Below are 25,662 nucleotides of genomic sequence, written 5' to 3'. Positions count from 1 at the left end.
TTCCTTTCCTCTAGAGCAGAGTTTATAGGAAAGAAGTACCTACATATTCATCACTTTGTACATGGTAAGTGCTTTTTGAAATGAATGACTTATGTATACTAAAGAAGGGGACATGACTACACACAGTTGACCAGTGTTACATTGAATAGACATGTTTATTCTATATCCATCTTGGATGGTTGATATTCTCCCATTAAGCGTCTATTATGAGCTTAGTTCCACCTGAGAACCTTATATTTACAACCTAAGACTGAGATTCATCTTTCAAGATAGATGCTATTAACACTGTTTGCTGAAGAGAAAGTTAATGACTTGTTCAAGACTAAAGACCTAAAAGTCTCACCATTAGATTAATCATTTTTTTCAAGTCACTGTATTTACCTGTGCCAATGACAGTGGCAAAGAGGGCATTATTTACACTGCTTATCACCATCTACAAATTTAGATCTGAGGGAGACGGAGTATGCTCTGGTCTCTCTTCTTTACAAGCAACTATAAGTGCACAGTGATTTCTGCAGTGATTTCACACAGACCTGGAACTATCATGCTGGAACTTGAGCCTTCACAGAGTCTGGTTCCAAAGAAAGTAACTTTTAATAGACAGACCTGAATATAGCATTTGAGTGACCAGTGTTAACGTAGCTAAGAACACGTACTCATGCCAAGTACCTCATGATCTGGTGCTCTGAGGTGGTTCAATATTGTGTATTTGGTACTTTGAACAAAAATACATAATGCCATTTAATTAGGAGATAGAAGTGCCAAATTGAGGCATCATCCACAAAAAATAAAGAGACAGTATTTTTCACAAGCATGATGGTTGTTAGGCAGAGTCTAAGGTTAGAGGAGATGATAGACACATGGCAATCAAATGCAAGATCCTTGGCTAAGTCCCGAAACAGTAAGACATGGGGAACAATGAATAAATTCAAATGAGGAGTATGCTGTATCACTACTAATTATTCTGTGGTCAAATTTTAAGACAAACGTGGAGTTGAATGGAATATCATGAAGTTCTGTGTGTCCTTTAAGTCTTGATTTTTTTTTCGAGACAGGGTTTCTCTGTATTGTTTTGGAGGCTGTCCGGAACTCGCTCTGTAGACCAGGCTGGCCTCGAACTCACAGAGATCCTCCTGCCTCTGCCTCCTGAGTGCTGGGATTAAAGGCGTGTACCACCAACACCTGGCTAAGCCTTGATTTTAAATTATTACAAAATATAACAATAAAAATAACATGGTTTCTATAAAAATATCCAATTTCTAAAAATAACCCCCCCAAATATTCATAAGATGAATTCAGAATAGAGCTTATTTGTATGTTGATGACTGTAAATTTAGGGCCACCACCTGAAGTCATTGATTGAGTCATACCTGAGGTTGGTAAGTGGATTCTGAATACACATGTGGTAATGCTGTGCTATGAGTTAGTTGGTTCTTTAGAAGGAACCAAGGAAAAGCACTTGTGAGTTCTATTGATCATCTCTGCACACTGAATCAAGCTGTCTGGGACACATTCACCTTCATTTCTAAATTTAGTCTTTGGAGAATGGAGAATTCCTTGTGCAGAAAAGTGTGCCGACTCTGAAATCAAGACAGGAAGTGGTGCGGTAGGCTTTCTTACCATTTAAAAATTAAAATGTATCACAATATATATGTTTTGGGGATAAAATAGAATGTGTGTGAGGTTCAGTGTTGCCCATAATTTCTGTCATCTAATGGTGGGAGTTCACTGGATCTCTGTGGAGATGCAGATCCTACTATACACCATAATAACTGCCTGCAATTCTTTAGCTCTGAAGATTCATGGTTACTTTTTTCTTTGTCATGAAAGACTAGTGTGTGGTATACCTCCTGTGTATTTATCATATTCCTGAGATAGGCTGTGGAACATTGTTGAATAATTTGATTATGATCCAGCCTCCAGATCAGTGGTTCTCAACATTCCTAATACTGCAACACTTTAATTTAGCTCCTCATATTGTGGTGATCCCAACCACAAAATTATTTTGCTACTTCATAACTATAAATACTACTGTAATTAACTGTAATGCAAATACCCAATATGTGACCTTCTAAGGGGTTGCAACCCACAGCTGGACAGCCACGGCTCTAGATGCAAGGCAAAAAGAGAAATGGGCACTGGGGCACATGATCGTAGTCTCAGACACTTGGGAGGCAGAGGCAGGAGAATTTCTTGAGTTTATGAGCTAAACAACAACAACATAGAAGTGAAACTCTGTCCCCCCCAAAAAAGAAAAGAAACTATAAAGGTGGTGAAGCCCCCATGTTTTGAAACTTCTGAGCGTTCCTGTAAGTACACTGGCTTCCTATTGCATTTGGCCTGGAGCCCTATAAGTGTGTAGAATGCCATATCAGCAGGTGGGCAACATAGATGGGGATGGACACAGGGGTCAGAGCCTCAAACAGTGTTAATAAGGGAATGGTCGCATGTTGCCATGGAGGTGATTTGAAAAGAAGAGCCAGCTTGTCATACTGTGTAGCTTAGGGAAACATTTTGCTCTAAGTCCCCACTTCCCAGACTTCATAGCACATTTCCAAATGCCAAGAAAACTTTCAGGGAGGACTGCTCAAAGAGATACAGCGATGATCAGATTCATACACACAGTAAAGCCACTGACCCAGCAAACCCAGTGCCTGTAAAGGCCTGAAAAGGAGAAGGAGCAGTGATGGAGTAAGGGTACTGCTCAGAAATAGGCAGTTCATCCTATTTGTTAGTAGTGAGTTGTCAGAGAAGCTGTGGGTGGTAGCAGAGCTAGAAGAAGTTAATGCTTTATTTTTTAGTTATTGTATGTGTTAGGAATCAAACCTAGAGCTGTATATATGCTAAAAATACACTGTACTATTGAGTTATGATCTCAGTCCCCAAAGTATGGTTCTTGGACCCTAGACCCTTGATTACATGATAATTACCTTCCAGATGAGGTGGATTGCTCATTAAAGCCTTATGGAGGAGCCTTTTCCTCACTTACCTAGTGACCCTAGAAATCCCTAGCTCTGTGAAGCTTTAGGAAAAGGCTAGAGAGAATAACACAGGAATCTGTTCATTTCCTGATGCTGACTACTTTGGTGAGCTATAAGCTCAGGTCCTTAACTTAAAAACAGCCAACTGAGCAAATGTGGCAAAAATCCTCGGGACCCACATATCTTATCCATAATCAGTCACAAAATAACCAAACCAAATGATTACAAAATTCATTTGTGTGGTGGCCAAGAATCTTTTCCTGCATCTAGGATTTAGTGTTCTTTGAACAAGTACTAAAAAGCAAGGTAACTCAGATTGTCTCTATGAAAATGAAATTCAAAGAAATGATCACAACTAGAACCCATCTTAAAATTCCTATCACAAATGTATTATGAGCAAGATATATGTGAACAGACATCACTGACAAGTTCAGCAGTGTCAAACTAACTTAATTTCTGTTTTGAGGCTTGAGAAGAGTATGGTGTGCATGCCCCTTCCTTCTTCCTAGACTCTCCTTACATGTGCAAACCTTTAAGGGATAGAAATTCCATGATGCTTTCAATGATTCAATATGGCTCTTCCATGACTCAGTTGGATTGCCCTGTCTTTGCCAATACACAGCCAAGCAGGACTCATTTTGTTTGCCTTCCTTTGAAGATCTCATTTCTTTTTTGGAAAGTCCTTTCAGTCCACCCAATATGCACGTGGTACATTCGATGAGATGAGTGAGGTATATGGGTAATTTGTGGTCAGAAACCCTCCTCCAGAATACTTGCTTAAAGTGTATGGGCTATTAGCTTTAGGGGCTTCAGCAAATACTGTGCCATGCCCTGATCTCTCAATGGGTTGCCTGATACATTTGGAAAAGATACACTAAGAACTCAGAAGTGACATCTGCCAGTGAGTCCACGGAAGTAATTTTGCTTCCTTTATGTTTCTCACGAATGTCACTCTGAATCACAGGTCTAAGTTTAGAAAGCAGCTTAAAGATTTTTTTGGTCTGTCTGAACTTGTTCTTGTCTCTACTAAATCCTGACAAATCTTCCTCAACCCCAATGAAACACCTGTGTGATGAGGAATGTACTGCTTCCATGACCTTAGAAATAAGTGTTTAATATGTAAGTACATAGTAGTCTAAATTCAGCTTTATGCTATCACTTTTGCTTCAAGAGTTCTTAGAGTCACCTTAGTCTTTGGGCCCTTCATTGTCAGGACCCTTTTTGTGAAGCTGTTTCTGTAGTGTTGTCTAATAGATTGTATGATGCTATGCCTGGTCCTGTCAGCTCTAAGGAGAACAACCCAAGACATAAGTATTTTAGGACTAAGTATTTCACCTGGACACCATTGACACTTTAGTTTTTCAATAGCATATTAAGTTGTTATTCTATTAATTCATTATATTTTCAACCCTATTCACAAGCCACATTTACACTCATTGCTTTGACTACAACATCACATTCTCTCTCTCTCTCTCTCTTTCTCTCTCTCTCTTAAATACCTAGATCATTCAGTGAGTTTAGATCTCACTTGAGTGCCCTAAAGATTCTTATATACAGTCTTATTTTGATCAACTATACTTGAACAAACCAGAGGAATATCAAATTTGCATATCTTAAATCTTCATGACAGCTTGCTTTTCTTACTCTTCTGTTCCCTACATGATCTGATCTTGAATATTATGATCATATGACAGGAGATCCAAATGAGAAACACTGGCATCCACCTGTGATTCTTCCCTGTCCCCACGTAGTTGTTTATATCTCAGAAATTCTGACTTCCCTCTTGAGCTCTGTCATTGGGTGTGAGTCCGTGTGGCCTGGGTGTCTCCTATTTTCCATGAGTGTCCAGGCTTCTCTTTGTAGGACTCTTATCTCATATTGCTTCCTTGCTTAAAACTGTTCAGTAGACTCCCATTGTTTTTACAATAAAATCTAATGAGTTGCCATGACTTAAGAGACCTCTCATATGTGACTTACAGCACATTTTTCAGTTCCTTCAGTATGTCATGCTGTATACTGCTCTACCTGGGATATTCTACTGTATCCCTCTTGGCTACTTCCAAGTCATTTTCTCTTTTAAGAGTACAATGTAAATGTCACTACGTTGGAGTGTGGAAACTATCTTCTGACAATTCAGTACCCTGGCAAACTTTCTCCTATCGTAACACCTGGCTTTACAGTTAAAATTTGCTACTTTGTTGGACTGCTTCCCCTAGTGGGTCTATGTACTGTTACACAGACAGGCATCCCTATAGACACAGTACCTAGTGTGATGGCAAGTAGGAGAGTTGTTTTAAATTTCCCATGGAACAGACTACTGCTGAAAAAATTCATGTTTCTAGCTTTGCTCAATGCCTAAGTCTTTCTTTTTTACTGTCACTATTAGTGGTATTTTAATTTGAAATCACTTACATAGATATCACTTGCTTGGCTCACCCACAATTTTGTTCAGACTATCTTTTGGGTGTTCGTTAAAGGAACAGACACACATGTTGAGGTGATGATACGATCATGCTCTGAAAGATATTTGACTGTGATTGGAGAGCTGGAGACACTGGGAAAGTGGCAGATGAGAAGAGAGGGGTAACCCCGGGAGGAAACTCTGACCTTGCCAGATGCCTTAACAGTGAATTTGCATGATGCCACTTGTTCACCCATCTACAAACATTGAATATGTCTGAGAGAGAGAGAGAGAGAGAGAGAGAGAATGAATGTACATGTAGAATGGCTTTTCCTATAGAATTTCATAATGTGCAGTATGTTTTTTCCCTTTCCTGAAGTATTTGAAGTTGGTCTAAGCATGATTAGATGCCTGACACTTCCCATCTAGGAATGAAACTACCACTAAAGCGATTGCAAAAGCTTTCAGAAGTTTTGAACATAATTAAGTGACCCTTCTAAAATATCTAAATACTTAATGCATTTTCTCTTTTCTGAATTCAATCGCTGACATAATTTTACTTCTGAACTATTGCAAATAATTTTATAATGTGACTCCTAGAGAGATCAGTGTAGAATATAAATAATTGAAAAAATGACCTAAAGCCCTCTTATTCACATTTCTTACCACCCTGCAGAAAGGCACCATCAGTTTTCCATTTGTATCAAAGTTAAGAGTCAACGTTACTATATTTTTATTTTTCATCTGTTCTACAAATCCAGACTCATTGCCCTCCAACGGAACCTCTTCAGTAGTCCAATTCACCCCCAGGGTAGCTCAAATATGCTTCTTCTAATCAAGTGAAGTTTCCCTCTAGTCTTGAGATCCCCCAGAGGTACTGAGTGGAGTCTATTTGAAGTGCAAAGCCATTGTGGAGACATGAAACATCTGTCAGGTTTATTACATACTGTGTGTGGCTAGCCCCCGAGCCTCTGAGTGACACCTGTTTCCAGATCCTTTGAGGGCTTTAAGGTCCTTCTGTCATTCCAGATAGAAAGTCCTACCTCTCCTTTCTGGTGATGTGTTTTGCTTTGTGGCTTCCATGCTACCCCCACTAGAATGTAGAAGAAGAATTTTCATGTGGATCAAACTTTGATAAACGTGGAGAAAACCATCAGATAAATCCCCTCCCATTTCCCCATTCACTCATTCAGTGGGCTGTTCACCAATGTAAGCATTCCTATATGGCCTTTTCAAAGGCTTCCTTCTCAATTAGGCAACCAGCTGTGATGGCAGTCTAGCTTGACTCAGCAATGCTGCTCCTGTCTAGCCTTTCCTGACTGGCCCATTCTCCTTTGCTCTCCCTCATGCTCCTCTGGGTTTATAGCTCTCAGTACTCTGCTAGCATGAGAGCATTTGCCTCAGATTCAGATTCCTACAAACTCACAGACAATTTCCATGAAGGTTCCATAAAGCATCACTTCTCAAGAGTGACGAACGCTTGCAGTGTCGTCTTAGAGATGCATAAGCTGAACCCATGAAGTGGAAAGTCATTCTCCTCCAGACTTAGGCCCCCCTTAGTGGAAGTCTGAAAACTGAAGCTTGTGTTTCTCAGCACCATATTTACTCTTGAATATCAACTCATGCTTTCTTCTTCCTCCTCCTCCTCTTTTGTGGAGGATGCATATCGACAGATTATAAGTAACACCCATTCTTTGCTCAGTTTCTGTTGTCTGATTCATGTCTCTGCTATGTGGCATTGAATCTAGACTGTAGAATTCATATGGTGAATTAAATCAATTCATGAGTGAATAACTGAATGGAGTGCCTCTCATATTCTTCTATCAAAATTAATAAACTTTGAATAATTAAAAGTGAGAATGGTTGTGATAAACCTGCCAAGTCACGTAAAATTTTAAAGGGCATTTCCACTCTAAAATGTCTTACAGTTTGCTAAATATTTAACTTTCAATTATTATTGTATAACTGCCAAAATAGAACGCTTAGACAAGCAATGTTCCTTTATGCATTTAACAAATTATTACTAAGCTCCTGGAATGTGACTGTAATCGTAGAACCCTAACAGGAAACATGACAGTGAACTGAACAGCCAGACTTTCCTGCTTTCAGGGAATTGCCCTCTACATCATGTCTCTGTATGTCAATGCTAAGTGTAACCCGGGTTTTAGAATAAATGGTTATATATTATGATCGCTAATCTCTACTGTCCACTAGATGAGATCTAGAGTTGCCTGGGAGAAGACCCTCTGGGCATGCCTGAGGGGGATTGCCTTAATTAGGCGAGGTGATGTGGGAATACCTGCCCACTGTGGTTGGCACTATTCCCTGGGGCTTCTGGAGCTGCACACAAGTATTCATTGCTCTCTGCTCCTTGACTGTGTGGCAATGTGGCAGCTGTGTCAAACTTCAGGCATTGTGACCTCCTTGTCATGATGGATTGGAACCCTTTACTATTAGCCAGAATACACCCTCCTTCCAATTGCTTTTGTCAGGGTATTTTACCACAGGGACAGAACAAGTAACAAAGACAAACATGATATCAAATAAACACATGTATGTAAAGCTGCCATAGTTTTAAAGATAGTACCAAGTATGTAGTCTGTATTCAATAAATACTGGTAGTTATTACTATCCTTAATGATTTTTAAATTATTGTTACCAATGGCAAAGCAAGGCTGGGGCATATTACCTGAAAAAACAGTTCACACGAGGATGATGCAAGCATGACCACATGAATGCCCTTCTACAGCAGGCAGTACTTGATATGGTCTTAGGAGGCATCAGCATCTTTCAGGACAAGAGGGATGGACCATGGTGCTTTCTTTATTACCAAACTGCTTAGGTGTGAGGACCTTTGAGTCTGCCATCCTGATACTGACTCTATATAAAGATCTAAACCAAACTCCACTCCCCTGCAGAGTTCTGCCTCCTTGTTGTCTGTCCTTAGCAGATCTTGGGTTTGCTATTACTAGGTATTGAACTTTGGGAGACCAATAAGCACATGTTAATAGAAAGAAAAAACATTAGTTACAGATTACAAGGTCAGAACTGGGTAAAGACACAGTACATTTCCTTTTTACAGCCGATAGTTCACTCATCCATGGCCTCACCACCTGAACTCCCATGGAAGAAGGATTGTTAATGAGCCTTCACAGCTACATAATTAAACAATTGTGTGGTGTATAGGATGTAGGATGCCTGTTTATAAAACAACCAATATCAATATATATATATTAAATAAATGTACAAAGCTGATTCTTTAAAGAATATTTACAAGATATAAAAACTAAATTTTGATTTGAGTTCATATAAAATAGTTGATTCAAAATACAGGTCCGTCATATTTTCCACATGTAGACTTTATAATAGACAAAAATCTAAGGATTATAAAATCTTATGGACTATTATTTTTTCTGTCTCCATAGCCTGGGGATCACTACTTCTAGATGCCATTATTGGAATAAAAATATGGATAGAGTCTAATCATACCCTTTTGGCCTGGTCTTTGCTGCTCAAGGCTGCCATGGGAGTTAGGTCAGAGCATGCTCTCTGCATTTAGAAGCATGAGATCAGGCTGTACTCTGCCATAAGTTACTTTCATATCATGTAAAGCTTTTGTTTTAGGCTATACTTTGTCCTCAGATATTCAATTTTCAAAATGGCATTTGACTCCACTCTGAGGACAGAAGATAACTCCCTCCCCTGAGCTGGAATCATGAACATCACTTTCTGCCCAGATAGCTCATAGGAGGCATAGATTGATAAGCAACTTACTCCTAAGTATACAAAGTAATTTTGTACCATGTATATTATAATCATACCAGGAAAACCAAGCCAGAGAGCTTGTCAAACAAGGAATGGGTACAATGCTTTCATTGGACCCTATAAATAAGGTCATCTAACAATGCCACAACAAAGGACGTAGGGGTATGCCATCCGACCACCCAGCTTCTGACTCCTGTCTCCCAGTAAGACCTCTTTGGAACTCCTTGAACTTCTGAGTATTAGTGTTAGTAGGTAGGTTTAGAGTGAGAGAATCTGTTTGCCTTAGTTATCTCCCATGGGAAACTGGAGCTACTTGGCAAACTGCTGCCCTAAAATCTGACATAGCTTATGCATTTATGCATTTACCATTATTCAGTAATTTTTGACATTATGGGAGAACACACATGTATCAATTATGTTTCTGGAAGTGTGCCCATAACAAGGAAAATAACAACATATATTGAATTGCTCTTGACTGAAGAAAACCTATATTCATCCTCATAAATAGTACCTATGCACTGTAAAAGAGTCATCTTTTTATCAGCAATGTTTTGTATTGCTCCAGTCAAATGAAGTCACATAAAAAATGAGCAAGTGTTCAGTTTAGCTAAGACACTCAGTAGGGTCACTGTACTTACAGCCTGATAGACTGACATCCTGATTACCATCCTGCTGTGTGCTATGGCAAAGCCATCCTGACAAAGAACCATCGTGGACTTGGTGATACTCAAGATGAGTAAACTACAGCTTGGAAACCTGGTCAATGAGGTGTTTAATTTTGTCTTTTGAAGTTGTGACTTAGACTGTTGAGTGCATGGCAAATAAAACTGATACAAAAATGGTTCCATTGAGTCAGGATGTCTTTTTGGCATATTAAGCGTTTGAGAATGGACAAAACAGCCAGAGTTATGCTTTAGGACTCTATGTGTGTCCCATCCATCATTCCTTCTTCAGTGCCATCCAGTGGGATAGATACTATACTTCTGAAGCTTGGCCTTTAGGATAGTGGAGTTTTATTTCAAATGACCAGACTTAAAAGCTTTTTTTTTGAGAGTATTTTGTTTTATGGTCAATGACATAAACATCATCAGCTACACCAGTATAATGCCATTCCCTTTGGATGGAGAAACCCTAGTACAATTTATAGTAATAGACTGCTTTTCATCTAGTAATGTTCACAATTAATTTTTTAGCTCCTTTCCCTCAGATCCGATCACTCTAGAGGATTAGTATTTGTTTTAGATTTTTAAATAAATTTTATTCAAATTAGAAACAATCTTATTTTACACATATCAATCACAGTTCCCTCTCCCTCCCATCCACCTATGCCTCCCACCGACTCCCCCATCTAACCCCCATCCACTACCAGGAGGCCTTCCATGAGGGATCATCAAAATCTGTCAAGTCATTAGCGGCAGGGCATTTAAGGTAGCCTCTCCACTATTGCTTAGAATCCTAGTTGGGGTCATCCTTGTGGATTTCTGTATAGTTCCCTAGTGCCAGATTTCTCTTTAAACGTATAGTGACTCCCTCTATTGATGTATCTCTTTTCTTGTTTTCCTCTATTTCTCTCCCCATTCAACCTTCCTGATCCCTCATGTTTGTCATACCTCCCTCTCCACTCCCCCATGCTCTCAATTTGTTCAGGGGCTCTTGTCCACTTCACTGGGGGACCATGCTTGTCTTTCTTACGTTCCTCCATGTTTCCCTGCTATTCTGGAGGTGTGGATTGTAGGCTGGCAATCCTTTGCTCTATGTCTAATATCCATACATGAGTGAGTACATACCATGTTTGCATTTTTGTGACTGGGTTACCTCACTTTGGATGGGTTCTTCTAGTTCCATCCATTTCCCTGAGAATTTCAAGATTCCATTGTTTTTTTTCCCACTGAGTAGTACTCCATTGTGTAAATGTACCATATTTTCTTTATCCATTCTTCCTTTGAGGGGCATCTAGGTTGCTTCCAGGTACTGGATATTACAAATAATGCTATTATAAATATAGTTGAAAAGATGTCTTTTTAGTGTGAATGTGCATCCTTTGGGTATATGCCTAAGAGTGGAACTGCTGCATCTTGAGGTAGACTAGATTCCATTTTCTGGAGAAACCGCCATACTGATTTCTAAAGTGGCTGTACAAGTTTGCACTCTCATCAGCAATGGAGAAGCAGTCACCTTTCTCCACATCCTCTCCAGAATAAACTGTCATTGGTGTTTTTGATTTTAGCCATTATAATGGGTGTAAGATGGTGTCTAGGAGGGAGTTGTTTTGATTTCAGTTCCCTGATGACTAAGGATGTTGAGCAATTTCTTAAATGTCTTTTAGCCATTTTAGATTCCTCTATTGAGAATTCTCTATTTAGTTCTGTACCCCATTTTTTAATTGAATTATTTGGTGTTTTGGTGGCAAGCTTCTTGAGTTCTTTGTATATTTTGGAGATCAGCCCTCTGTCTGATGTGGGGTTGGTGAAGATCTTTTCCCATTCTGTGGGCTGCTGTTTTGTCTTATTGTCTGTGTCCTTTGTTTTACAGAAGCTTCTCAGTTTCAAGAGGTCTCATTTATTTATTGTCGATCTCAGTGTTCAGGAAGTGGTCTCCTGTGGAAATTCGTTCAAGAGTACCTCCCACTTTCTCTTCTAAGAGGTTCAGTGTGGCTGGATTTATGTTGAGTTCTTTGATCCATTTTGACTTAAGCTTTATGCCTGGCAATAGATATGGATCTATCTGCAGTCTTCTACATGTCCACATCCATTTGTTGAAGATGCTTTCTTTTTTCCATTGTATAATTTTAGCTTCTTTGTCAAAGATCAGGTGTTCATAGGTGTGCCGGATAATATCAGGGTTTTCAATCTGATTCCATTGGTCTATCAGTCTGTTTCTGTGAAAAGAGGTACCTATTGGTTTGAAGGAGGCACCCACTTCTTCATCTATTTATTTAATTAATTCCTTTTCTTGTTTTATTTTTAGTGAGTTATTAAGGAGATCTACCCTCTTCACACATTAAAAAAGATTTTATTTACTTTCATTTTATGTATATGAGTGTTGTGCCTGCATATATGCCTGTCTACTGCTTCGAGTCTGGTGCCCATGGGGTCCAGAAGTTGACATTTAGTCCCCTGGCACTTGGGTTGGAAATTGTCGTGAGCTGCCATGTTGGTGCTGGGAATCAAATCTGGATCTTTTGCAAAAGCAGTAACTTATCTGATGAGTCATATCTTTAACCCCCAATAATTAAATATGTTTATTTAATGTACATAGACATATATGATATATTTTGATCAAATCCACCCCATTTACTCCAATTCCTTCTCTATATCACTTAATACTCCCTATTTCATGTTCTCTCTCTCTGTCCATCCCTCCTTCCTTCCCTCCCCTCATCTGAAATTTAATACTCACTGAATCCATTTAGTGCTTTCTGTGTGTACATGGATGTAGAAACATCTACGAGATCATCTTACAAGTAAACTGAGTCTCCCTCCCTCAGTAGCCATCAATTACCTATAGCTTTCCAACCAGTCGTGGGACCTCATGAGCCCCTCCCCTTCTCATGCTGGAGTTTTGGCTGGCTTGAGCTAGTTCAAGGCTTGTGCATGTTTGCGGCTATACTGTCATGTCATGTCATGCCACGTCACTGGAGACAATTACTCCCCTGGGTCTTACAGTCTTCTGCCCCTTCTTCTGGTGATGATTCCTGACCTGGCATCCCTGAGCTTGCAAGTTTAGTTTTTCTTTTTAAAGATTTTTTTTCCTGCACTTAGGTGTTTAATCTAGACCCAAACCTGGAGCCAGTCCCAGATGCTCAGATGCCAATGTAAAAACAAAATCAAATCAGCAAGGCAATGCATCACCATCATAGGAAGCCCTGAATATTCCAACAGAGCAGAAGCACATGGAAAAGACCTCCACACCAACTTAATGAAGATGATAGAGGTCTTTTTTTGGTATACTTATTTTTTCCCTCAATATATGTTTTAATTTAAATTAGAATCATGAGTGCTTCACATATCAATCCCAGCTCCCTCTCCCATCCCTCCTCCCTTGTCCTTCCACCAGCCTCCCCAGCCCCCCCACTCAATCACTACATCATTCCCCAGGGAGGGTGAGGCCCTCCTTGGGGGGATCTCCAAAGTCTGTCTTTTCATCCAGGGAAGGACCTAGGCCCTTCCCCATGTGTCCAGGCTGAGAGAGCATCCCTCTATTTGGAATGGGCTCCCAAAGATTATTCATACACCATAGTAAACACTGATCTACTACCCAAGGCCCCAGTGATTTCTGTGGCCTCCTCATTGGCACTACATTCATGGAGTATGAATCAGTCCCCTGTTGGCCTCTCAGTCATCAGTCTGGGATTTAAGAGCTCCCCCTTATGTGGTCAGCTGTCTTTGTGGGTTTCACCATCATGGTCATTACCCCTTTGCTCATCACTCCTCCATCTCTGTCACTAGGTTCCAGGAGTCCAGTTCAGTGTTTAGCTGTGGGTATCTGTCTCTGCTTCCATCAGTCACTGAATGAAGGTTCTAGGATGGCATATAGGGTAGTTATCAACCCTATCATCAAGTAGGGGCTATTAATGTAGTCTCTCCACTATTGCTTAGTTTGTCAGTTGGTGTTATCCTTGTAGATCTCTGGAGAGCTCACTAGTGTCAGCTCTCTCCTAAAGCCTATAATGACGTGATCTATTATGGTATCTCTCATCCTGCTCTCCTCTATTCTTACCTCGACTCAACCTTCCTGCTACCCCATGCCTTCTTCTCCCATCCTCTTATCCCTCTCTCTTTTTCTAGGTTCCCTCTCCCCTCCCCCGATGTTCCCAATCTGCTCAGGAGATCTTGCCTCATTTCACTTCACTGGGGTATCATGTATCTATCTCTCTTGGGAACCTCCTTGTTTCCCAGACTCGCTGGCATTGGGATTGTAGGCTGACACTGCCCTGATTCATGTCTAAAATCCATATATGAGTGAGTGAGTACATACCATGTTTGTCTTTTTGTGTCGGGGTGACCTCACTCAGGATGGTTTCCTCTAGTGCCATTCATTTGCCTGCAAATTTCAAGATTCCATTGTTTTTCTCTGCTGAGTAGTACTCCATTGTGTAAATGTATCATATTTTCTCCATCCACTCCTCAGTTGTGGGGCATCTAGGTTGCTTCCAGGATCTAGCTATTACATATATGCTATGAACATAGTGGAACAGACATCCTTGTTGTGTGAATGGGCATCTTTTGGGTATATGCCTAAGAGTGGAATAGTTGGGTCTTGTGGTAGACTGAGTCCCATTTTCCTGAGGAATCTCCATACTGATTTCCATAGTGGCTTTATGAGTTGGCACTCCCACCAGCAGTGAAGGAGTGTTCTCCTTTTTCCACATCCCCTCTAGCACAAACTGTCATTGGTGTTTTTGATTTTAGCCATTCTGACAGGAGTAAGATGATATCTCAGAGTTGCTTTGATTTGCATTTCCCTAATGGCTAATGATGTTGAACACTTTCTCAAGTGTCTCTCAGCCATTTTATACTCCTCTATTGAGAATTCTCTATTTAGTTCAGTCCCCCACTTTTTAATTGGATCCTTTGGTGTTTTGGAGACTTGCTTCTTGAGTTCTTTGTAAATTTTGGAGATCAGTCCTCTGTCAGATGTGGGGTTAGTGACTATCTTTTCCCAATCTGTGGGGTGCCTTTTTGTCTTGCTGACTATGTCCCTTTTTAAAGATTTTTAAAAGCATTTGCTTTTCCAGAACTCTTTCTTCTTGCATGACTGAAACTCTGTAGCCATTGATAGCAACTCCTCAATCACCCCTCTCCAGCAACTGACATTCTAGTTTCTGCTGCTATGAGTTTGATTTATTTGTTTATTTATTCTTTCAAAACCAGAACCTTGCATACAGTGTACAAGCACACTGCTGCCATGTTACATTCCAAGCTCAGTTTGGTTCCTTTAGCTATCTTGTTGAAGTGGGATGGTAGTATTCATTCTTTGTTCATTTACCCTAAGGTTCATCTTCAGAGCTCCACTCCACTGTAGTATAGGACAGAATGACTTCTCTTAAGGCTGAATAGTATTCCAACATGTATATATACACCCTCATACATACACTTGTGGTTTTAAAGGTGCTTCCACCCATTGGCTGCTGTGAGTCATGATACAACAAACACAGGGACCACGTATATTTCTGGCATCTTGGGATTGGAGGTCCATTCAATAGCACTATTGCTCTGCTGCACGCCACTTCTGATTTGTGAGACACTGTTGGCAGTGGGGGCTCCATTTGACATTCCCAATAGTGAAGGAGGACTTCAGTTTGTCCAAGACATAAAATCATTTTCCATTTGCTGTTGTGATAATGGTGGTTCTCACAGGGGCCAGGTGAAATCCCTGTGTATTTTACTTAGCCTTTCTCTGAGGATTAGAAATGTCAATCATCTTTCATTTGTATACGGTCTTCAAAGAAATATCTATTCAAGTCCTTTGACCTTTCTGAATTAGGTAACTTCTATTTTTGCCTTTGAGTTGATATGAGTTCTTTTTAATGTTAACCCCTTTTGTGAGTGTTTTCAGTTTCTGTTATACCATGCTGTTTACATAGAATCTTTTGGGCAAGGCTTTGACTTGTCAATAAACCTCAGACATTGATACGTTCAAGTCTCTACATTTAAGGCATTAGCCTCATTTCCCTGAGGGCAATGGTATCATAAGAATACGTATTTTATCAGGAAAAGCCAAATATCAGCCACAAAGCACTCATGCTTTTGTCGATCCAATTGCTAGCAATGCTTTGGTTCAGAGCAAAAATTGAGTATAATGTGACACCAGGCATGGGATCTAGTTATCTGAGGGTTGCCAGGTAAGAGCATAAGGCCTAGCTTCTGAGACAGGATTTATGTATAGAGGTACACTCTAGGGGGCCTATGAGTCATGGTAAATAACAATGTGAAGTAATGCATAGGAAAACTTCCATGTCATGGCAAGGGCACCAGAGGTTAGATCCTATGAATACATTTAGAGAAAGAAGTTTGTACCTCTAATACTATACCTGGGCAGCATAGATGCCTCTTTACATGGTAGTGTAAGAATATTAGATGCATATTTAGGTATTTTATGATCAGTCACATCACCATGAGCAAGTGACTGGACTCTTCTGTGAACTGGAAATACATAGTGCCTTCCAGACTTCTGAGCCCCAGCATGAAAATACAAGGTTGGTTTCTGTGCTATTTTACGGCTCCCTTTGTCACTGAATGGTTTTGAGGAAGGAGGCAGTCTAGACAACCTCATAGGCAAATCCTTTATGCCACCTTTACGAAGACCAAGACAACCACATGGACCAAAAGGCCAGGCCTGGGACAATTGTGCCCTGTCTGAGGAATGTTATGGGCATGCAGTTATCCTGGTTATTTTTCTTCTGCTATCTCAACATTGTGAAAGTTCTCTTGGGGAAACTTCTTTAAAGTTTCTCCATTTTAAAAGATACATGCTATGAAGTACTTTGGACACAGAAAAGGGAGTTGTGAAACTCAAACAGAGTGGCAGATGTTACTTCTCTGCCGGGGCCAAGAATCAACAGGAGAAGAGGCCAAGGCTGCCAAGCAGCCCAAGGGGATCCTGGGAAACCAGGCCTTTTCTTCTGTTCTCCCAGGGACAATTGAGGGAGTCCCATGAAGAAGAAAAGAAGCCAAGCCAAAGGAGACTTTTCCCTAGCCAGCCAGAAAATATGAATAGAAAATACTACCATATTTCTGAAATTCAGAATTATGTTTATCATTATTTAATCCAACCTCTCCCTATATATATAAAATGTATAAATGTACACACACACACACACACACACACACACACACACACACACACACACACACAGCATTGCCTAATTGCCAAAAGAGGACAATTAGCCCCTTCACAGTCACAGCCCTACGTGGCAGAGCTCAGCCTCAGATCTGGGTCTTCTATTTATCAAGCCAATGCCTTCATTTCCTGTCAGTCAAATTAAGCAAACCCCATAAATGCAACATAGGTGGTGGCACAAGCACTGTTTGCTAGAGCAAACGTCTGATAATTTCGAGTGTGAATACAGTGTCTAGGACACACACAGGTTTTTAACATCAAATCCACAATTTTCAGGAGTCAGGAAATACAAGTATAGAATATGACCTTCTCAGGTGGCCAGAGTTTATAAGTATTATTAAAAATATGACAGTTTGAAATTTTGAGTCTGATATCTTCAGTGTTTTTTGTGTCCTGATACTGACTGACTTCATGTCCCCAGAACCTAAGTTTTACCTCTTTCTACTTCAGTTTAGTCATCTGAAATAGACCACAAAAATGACTAGCCCTGTTATTCACTTGTATGAATTAAATACATATATAAATATTTATATAGTGTATAAATATTCAACAATATATACACAAGGGACAGAGAGCTGGCTCGGGGTAAAATCACTTACTGTATAAGACTTAGTGTCTCAGTTCAAGTCCAAGCAATAATTTTTAAAATATAGGGCAAATCTGGGCGCACCTGTAATGCCAGTGCTGTGGGAGGTGTCTAACTAGCTCTGGACTCAATGAAAGACCCCATCTCAGGAATAAGACAGAGAGAGACAGAACAGGGTATTGGACATTATCCTCATGCATATTTGTATACCACATACACAAATACCACACTTACACAAAAGTGTGTGTCTGTGTACAAAATGATGTAAATAAAGGCCCGAACCTTGCCGAGAAAGAACGAGACAAGCTTTAATCATTAGAAGACCGATAATGACTAAAGGCGAGAGAAAGGCCGTAGAGGAAAGGGTGAAGCTTAGAAGCCACTTTGCCACTGACATTTGTGGCACTTTATTGTTGACAGGTCACGCCACATTTGTCACATCTTTAACTTGCAAGCCTTCATTTTCCTCAGTGGTAGAAAGTGAACACCTGGACTCAGAAGGAGCACAGGGATTACGTGAAGGTCAAATGAAGCAATGCAGAGAGTTCATTTGAGACAAGTAGTGAGAAAAGGAAGGAGGGAACGAGGGGAAGTGGGAAACAGAGGTGGGGAGAGGGAGTAGGCTAGCTAGGGGTGGAAGAAGGGGATGGAAGCAAGTGTTTACGAAGGACTTTTTGAGTGTCGGGGCCAGGGGACCTCTGCTGGGCTGTGCTGAAAGGCAGGTCCTTCCCCATGCACTGACTCATTGTTTGATGCTGGGACATCATTTAATCTGTGATGACAGTTACTGTAGGTGAATACAGTCTGTCCTTTTCTGTCCCTTGTTACTGCTTTGGGTGAGATGGCCTTGAGGTCCCCTTCGGCTCTAATTTTCTATGATAAAATTATGTTCTCTGTGCTGGTGGTTCCTCTGTGATGAAAAGAAAGTAGCGAAACCCTAGGCTAGAGAAGGTGTCACGTGCTCTGAGATTTGCAGTAGAAAATTAATGTTCACGGGGTATGCTCGTTGGGGAAGGAGACTCCCATTTTCACACTTCTTTTTCTACAGAGGCTTTTAATTTAGTAGAATTATATTGCTTTTTTGCTGCTCAACAGCTGTCAAATGCCGGTGGACTTTTGGAAAATTCTTTAATCATCTCTTTTCTTACATCCTCTGTCTAAAAGTGACCTCATAAGAATTGCTAGAAATTTAAGCTTTTCCTTTCATTTGATTTGGTTTTGGGGACTGATAGCTAGATAGATACAGATGCTATTGTTCACAGCGAGGCAAACACTGAGTCCTATCAGCAGGTGCGGGCTGGGTTGTAAAAGCAATCTTGTTTAATTGTCTTGTGTAACAGTTGGAGATGCTTGCTCTCGGAGAGGGAAAGCATCGGAAGCAGGGCTACCCTGGAACGGACTACAGCCCTTGTATTTTTCAAGCATGTGTCTCACACTTTCATCTCACCACGGGGAGATGGAGCCAACTCCTCTACTCTTGAATCTGTTTGACTAAGAGAAGATCATTGGAAAATATCAAGACTAAGCTGTGAGGGACCAAGTTTCTGCTTGGGTCTCTTGAGGTGCTAACTTAGAGTCAGCCCCAATGCTGCATGCTGTGAGAAGCCCAAACCATATGGGGAGGCTGCTGAGTATGTGATGTCACGTGTATCTAGCAAACTTCTGTCCCATAGCCAGCACCTAGTCAGGGCCCAAAGAGGGAGCTTCATGGACATCCTGCTCAGCTGCTCCTTCAGAAGACTCGAGCCCCAGTTATTATGTCTGAGCACACAAGCACCTCAGGAGGAAACTCAGAGCCCAGCCACCACAGAGACTTGACAGGTACTGAATAGGTGCTTCAAGATACATGTGCTGTGCTGGTTTAACCTGCAGCAGTGGGTAGTCTGAGAATCATATACCCCCCCACCACGTGCCCTTCTTGGGGTTTGAAGGGATAATTTAATTAGCATATACTTTTCAGTAATTGGGTAGATATGAAAGTGACAGCTTTCACAAATTGTAACTTTTCATCTTTCCCAGGTTCAGAGAAATGCATGTTGTTGTTGATGACTGCAATGTTTAAATATGGACTAATGAGTTAAGAATAGGTGTAAGCAGAAATGTATATGATTATCTGAAAGATTCTCTGAAGTTGCAGTATTAACCAATATATAAAACCTTTGTAGCCCACTTCATCTTCCAGAGGCGATCTGGATGTGATGGGGAGAGCCACAGCCAGTAGCTTGGAAAATAAGGGGATGCGGAGGGCAGAAGTTGTTTTAGAGGGCATGTAAGCAGGAAAAAGGAAAACATGTTTTGTGCTTAACAGTGATTGAACGTAAAGTAGGGAACTGGTTACACAGACACTGACATTGCTTTGGAAGCCAGACTCAATGACAGGAAAACTTAGAGGGCAAACAGCTGGTAGCATGGCCAGTGCCAGTGGGAAGAAGCAAAGCCAATCCTTTCCCAAAGCCAGGCAGCCGTGCACAGCTCAGGCCTCTTATCTTGTTCAGCTGCCAGCCTGTGAGAGCTACTGAGACCTTCCACTAGCCAGGATTGCAGTAATCCACATGGATGATGGCTGGCCAGCCTCTCCGTCACTCTCACCCCGCAGAAGGGAATCTCCTTACTGCTATGGAGCAGGAGTAGCAGAGTGGGTTTGCTGTTTATGCCACTAGGCTGCTGCCCCTGGTTTCTGGGTCTTACATAGTTCCAATTTTTCTTCTACTAATTTCTCAACAAATCCCCCTCACAATGCAGTTCTACACTTGGTGCTTCATTCTTTCCTCTACGTAGGAGGAGAAGAGTGCTAGGCACTACTGTTCAGCCATCTTGAAACCTCTGTGAAAAATTTTTTGACACGGATCAAGTTTTCTTAAGACCATGCTTTATCCACATTGTGTTATGAGGGTTTGCATGACCCAAGAGACCTGTGATAACAAGAATGATGGATCCAAGGAAACTGATTTTTTTCCCCACAGTCTTTCCCATTCCTTCAACCCTGCCTGGCCACCCATGCTTTGGTCAGGAGACAGAGCCAAGCTTTACAATGGGACAGAGATTTGGAAATCACTCCCAAGGCAATTTTTCTTTTCAAAATAGAACCTTAGAAATGAACTTGTCATCAATAACCTGTTTTCCTATTTCACTTTATGTGCATTCAGTCTGGTGGGGATCTGGGGTACTTGGCCCAGGATGGAGTTCTAGGGTCTATTGCTGACTTTGTATTGCAGTGGGGGATGTCTCCTAGCTTGTATGGAATGAAGAGGGATCAAGGGTTTGTCCACAGGTAACAGTAGATGAGGTGCCAAATAAGATGCACCGAGTGAGCCAGACATGAATGCCGAGGTCAGAAGCAGAGGGGTGAAGAGACAAACACTGGCCTGACACAGCAGGGACCTAGCAGAGCATTGGTGGAGTAGGGGCCTCTTGGGAACAGAAGCACAACTCCACCTTTGCACGGGACCCTTACATGCACATCTGGGAGGTTTCCAGGGAGCAGACGGCACTTCTGCAGGAATACTGCCAGTTGGGAAACACAACTCTGGTGTTTCTGCGTTCTCTTTCTTCTAAATGACCTGATGCTAATTCCTTCTCAATTCCTACCGGACACAACAGCTTTTTGCTTCTTCTTTCTCCCGCTTGATGCAAGTTCCGGAGCAGAGATGGTTTCGCCTCACAGTCTGGGCTGATTTTCAACTGATTTGTAGGTTAGTGTTCCTGGTGCATCAAAACAACCAAATGCTTCCTGCATCTCCCCTCCTCCTCAGAATGGAACATCCTCCTTGGAAAGCTTGCCAAGCCACTCCAGGTGTCCAGTGACAGGCGTATAGGCAGCCATTTGAAGGCAGGGGTTAAGTTGGAGAGGGAAAGGGGAGGAGAGGAGTGTTCTCAGCTCCTGTTGACTTCTGTCAGACTTCAGCTGAGGTTTGTGAAGAGATAATTGTGTTATATTTTCTCATCTTTCACAGCCTGGTGGTTCCTGTATAATTATACATGCCCGAGCTTAATATTATTTCAGAAAGAGGAAAAGATACAGCAGATTTTTAGCCTCAGGGTTCTTATGATTGGGGACAGATTTTACTCTCACAAATAATTTTGTTCTTTTTTCACCCCTTTTGCAAAGAGTAATTGTAGGGATGTGGCTCACGTGGGGGGCTAGCCATTGGGGATATTTTTGGAGCATAGAGGAAGAGTTGCCAGGCTAAGGGAGCATATATCATTTAGGACCTGATGACACACAGTGTCCCTCCTGTGTTTTAGATGGCAGTCTGGGAAATGATGGATCTCTCTGCCTTCTGCCTCTGGCACCAGAAGTTAACGGGGTTTAGCTTGTGAGAAAAATCTTATTTGCAAAACTTCCCTATCTTTCTAATAAGCAAGTTTTAAAAATTTAGGGATATTTCTGAATGTCATTTAATTTTGTCATTTACATTATTAATGTGTTCACGTATTATTCAATTATATTTATTATGCTGTACTGTATTAGTATGCTCTTTACTGACACACTGCCTAGAGTGGAAAATAAAAAGCAGAACCTCAAACTTAGTGAAATATTCCTATTGATATTCCATCATTATCCTTATTGAACCAGAAAAAAAGAAAACTGAAGCAATTAGGAAAATAAAACACAGTCGAAATGTTTTTATTAACATCCTTAATACATGTACCCAGGATTGCCAATAAAAATTTCAGTGCAACCTGGTGATAGAATAAATTACATGCATAATATAATTATTTCAAGTTAATTAAAATATTATTATAATATGCATTTCATGAAGCAGCACCCCATGCTCCTCACTGATTTCTTTAGCTTCAGGCTTCGGACTCCCCATGAATGACTTCAGTAAATAGCATGAATACTGCCTCCTTTTAGAAGTTCTGGTGGACAGCCATCAGTAGAGCGTTAAGACAGCTCCACCAAAACATCACTAAGGGTCAAAATCTGGTAGACAGTGAGATGCCTAGGAATCCCACTGCTCCACGGTGCTCAGCTCACCTGTGGCAGGATGGCCAAGCATTTACAGTGTCACCAGTATGGGTACTGGCTATGAAGCCTGGCTCTCTGGTTTCAAACCATGGCTCTCTAGTAACCATAAGCAAATTGTTTAAACTCGCTATTTATTGATTCCCTTGTGTATGTGTGCACATACACTCGTGTGTGTGTGTGTGTGTGTGTGTGTGTGTGTGTGTGTGTGTCCTGAAGAGCTGCTGGAAGACTTATATGTGATATCACAAAGGGGTGTTTTAGTCTTCTATGCATCTCCATCTCCATTGGTACTATTTCAAGTAGTGGTTGGCACAGAGTCCTTATGATGCAGTTGCCTGCTATCATCATGCTGTTTGGCACAGAGAAAAGTCTCAAGGAATAGTAGCAGTTACTTTACACTCCCTTGGGTGTCCACAAAGCAGAATGTCCTTACTTCCTAGTCCACTGAGGAGTGAGTACCTTATTCCTCTGCCATTCATGTTCATTGTGACTCCTAACCTTCATGTTCTGTTTGCAAATGTAATAGACAATTCACGCACACTTCTTAGGTTCCAGTTTACTGCCCTGGCTATTCAGTTTGGAAACTTAAAAACATTGTGGCCTCAAAACTGCTATTCTCCCGACTAGCCGTGGTGGCACACATCTTTGATCCTAGTACCCTGGAGGCAGAGGCAGAGGAAGACTCAGGAGGATCTCTGTGAGTTCGAGGCCAACTTAGTCTACAAAGTGAGTTCCAGGTAAGCCAGAGCTACACAGTGAAACCCTGTTTCCAAAAACCAAAACCAAGCAACCAAACAAACAACATTCAAAACAACAACAACCACAACAAATCCACTCTTCTCCCAGTAGCCTCTCTCTTTGCCAACCCAATTTTGTGGTGTCAAAAGCCTGCTAATATTCTCTTGGACTCTACTCTCCTGGTTCCTTACTTTGCCAACTCCAAGCTTTCCATAAGTGAACCCTACTAAGTATGTTGTGTTATCCAATATTCTAGTCACTGCTTCATTTCCTGTGCTCCCTAAAAGCCATGTCTATAGTCCCTTTCATCTGTGAGTCTCCCACCTGCATGCCTTCCTTCATGTTTCTGTTCATAGCTCTTGGACATTTCCAATTATGCTTGTGGACTCATGCTCACCTTCTATATTTGGCACTAAGAACAAATACTGTAATGCACTGTTTCATAATTTGCGTCTATTTTTTGTACATACCTTGGGGGACAAAAGCTGTTTTTGACAGTTCCATTGAGTATGGCATGCTGCCCTTTGTCATGTTGCATAGAGATAAGCAAAATAGATAGTACTTCAAATATTCTCAGTGTAACTCTCCTATCTGGCTGGAATGACTGTTTCATTTTTCAACTCAATTCAGCATCATTTTCTGGTTCTTATGCACTGCATATAATGAGATTTGCTTTGAGTTATCAACACTGCAGGGGAATGTTTAAATTAGAAAGAGAAAACCCTACCATCAATTTCTTTGAAAATGGAATAAAAACACAAAGATATTTTCCCTATATTCTATTATCAAAATATAATCTAAATTCAAAGCTATCATACCAACAATGCCATTGTTTTCTCAAGATTGTGAATTTGGTTTGGAAAATGTATTTATCAAAAGTAATTAAATGGAAATAAAAATCTTTATACACTATTGCATAATATTTCTTGCAACCATAAATAGCATTGGCTAATGCTGAGAAACTAATAGAATAGATGGAAAATGCAGATATCTTTCACAAAATCTCTAGACTTGGGAATTGAAAACTGGAGAGTGAGGTTAGATGGAGGAAGCAGCCTTTAAAAATACGGATGAGAGCATGCAAGATGGAGGCCTGAGATTCCCTTGGTTCTTCTATTCCTTAACCAGGAGTGGGAGGTCAACACATCATCATAGTCATTCAAAGCTTGCTAAGCTTTATTTCAAGGAAGCCTAAGCTTATACTAAAAGGAAGAAAACAAGGAAACCATGTGTACTCTTTTCACACCTTCCCTTTTTCTGCTATGTATTGACTAGGACTCCTGAGAGCATTCGCCTCAGTTCTACTGTTAGCCCACTGCTCAATGGGCAAGGATAGACAGTCTACAACCATGAAAGAAGTGTGTGTGTGTGTGTGTGTGTGTGTGTGTGTGTGTGTGTGTGTGTGTAGGCTTGTGTGTTTCCAGGTACATGTAGCGATTAGATGATGAATGTGAGAGTCAGTTTTCATTTTCTACCATACAGGCTCTGGGAATCAAACTCAGGTCATCAGGCTTGGCTATAAGTACACTTATGCATGGAGCCATTTCACTGGCTCTTAAGATATTTTTAAAAGGGCAATCAATTATTTCTCAGAGCTTGAACCATGTTCTCAGTCATGGATCTACTCTGTGTGTGAGACAGATCGAATGAAGAAAACATAGAGTCACAATATGATAGATCCTGAACAGTTCATAGTAAAATAGAATGGATATTTTAGAGTGTTACTTATGGGAAGTTAAGGAGGCATAAACAAGGACTGAGTTAATTCTTTTCTTCTGGAGGTGGTCAAAGGGGAAGTGTTTCTAGGGGTGTTTCTTAACCAGTGGCCATGTAAACAAGGTCTTGAAGGACATACAAATTTTAATAACCCAGGAGCGCCCTGGAGGTGACATGCCCAAAGGCAGAGAATGACTGAAAGCATTTGAAGTGCTCTGTGGACTAGACAAGAAGGTGCTTATGTAAACTAACTGACTATCATATACCAGGATCTGTTTCACAAATCTGATAAAAAGCTTAGCTTCCTAAAACAATATAATCCTTGTAAATGGAGTTCTTAATTGGTCTAAGCAGTAAAAACCCAGAGTCAGATATAGAGGAAAATGCTGAAAGATCATCCAGAAAGAACAAACCACTGCCACACCTTACCTTAGCATCTCAGCAGATAAGAGAGGAAATTTCTGTTTCTCCCTGCTTATATCCTGTTTCCTCCCAGCTACCTCACTTCCTGTCTGTCTGTACTGACCTCCAGACCTCTATGGTTAGCTAGTGGCAAGATCCACTTCAGGCAGGCTTTATTTATACCAGCAAGATATCACCACAAATCCTGGTCTTTTCCAGGCTTCAGACTGGTAACAACCGGTAAGAAAGTTTGTTATAA

At 40.9% G+C, this 25,662-nt stretch overlaps 1 protein-coding gene across 2 annotated transcripts in view; it reads right to left on the bottom strand.

Moving 5' to 3' along the window:
- Sema6d (semaphorin 6D) overlaps positions 1 to 25,662 on the bottom strand; it is a 582,801-nt gene that overhangs the window by 85,778 nt on the left and 471,361 nt on the right. The gene's annotated exons all lie outside the window — the stretch shown is intronic.

Source organism: Mesocricetus auratus, unplaced genomic scaffold (genome assembly GCF_017639785.1).
Source record: "Mesocricetus auratus isolate SY011 unplaced genomic scaffold, BCM_Maur_2.0 Super-Scaffold_100004, whole genome shotgun sequence".
Classification (NCBI taxonomy): Eukaryota; Metazoa; Chordata; class Mammalia; order Rodentia; family Cricetidae; genus Mesocricetus; species Mesocricetus auratus.
The sequence above is the reverse complement of the archived record's forward strand: the minus strand, read 5'-3'. Positions and strand labels throughout refer to the sequence as shown.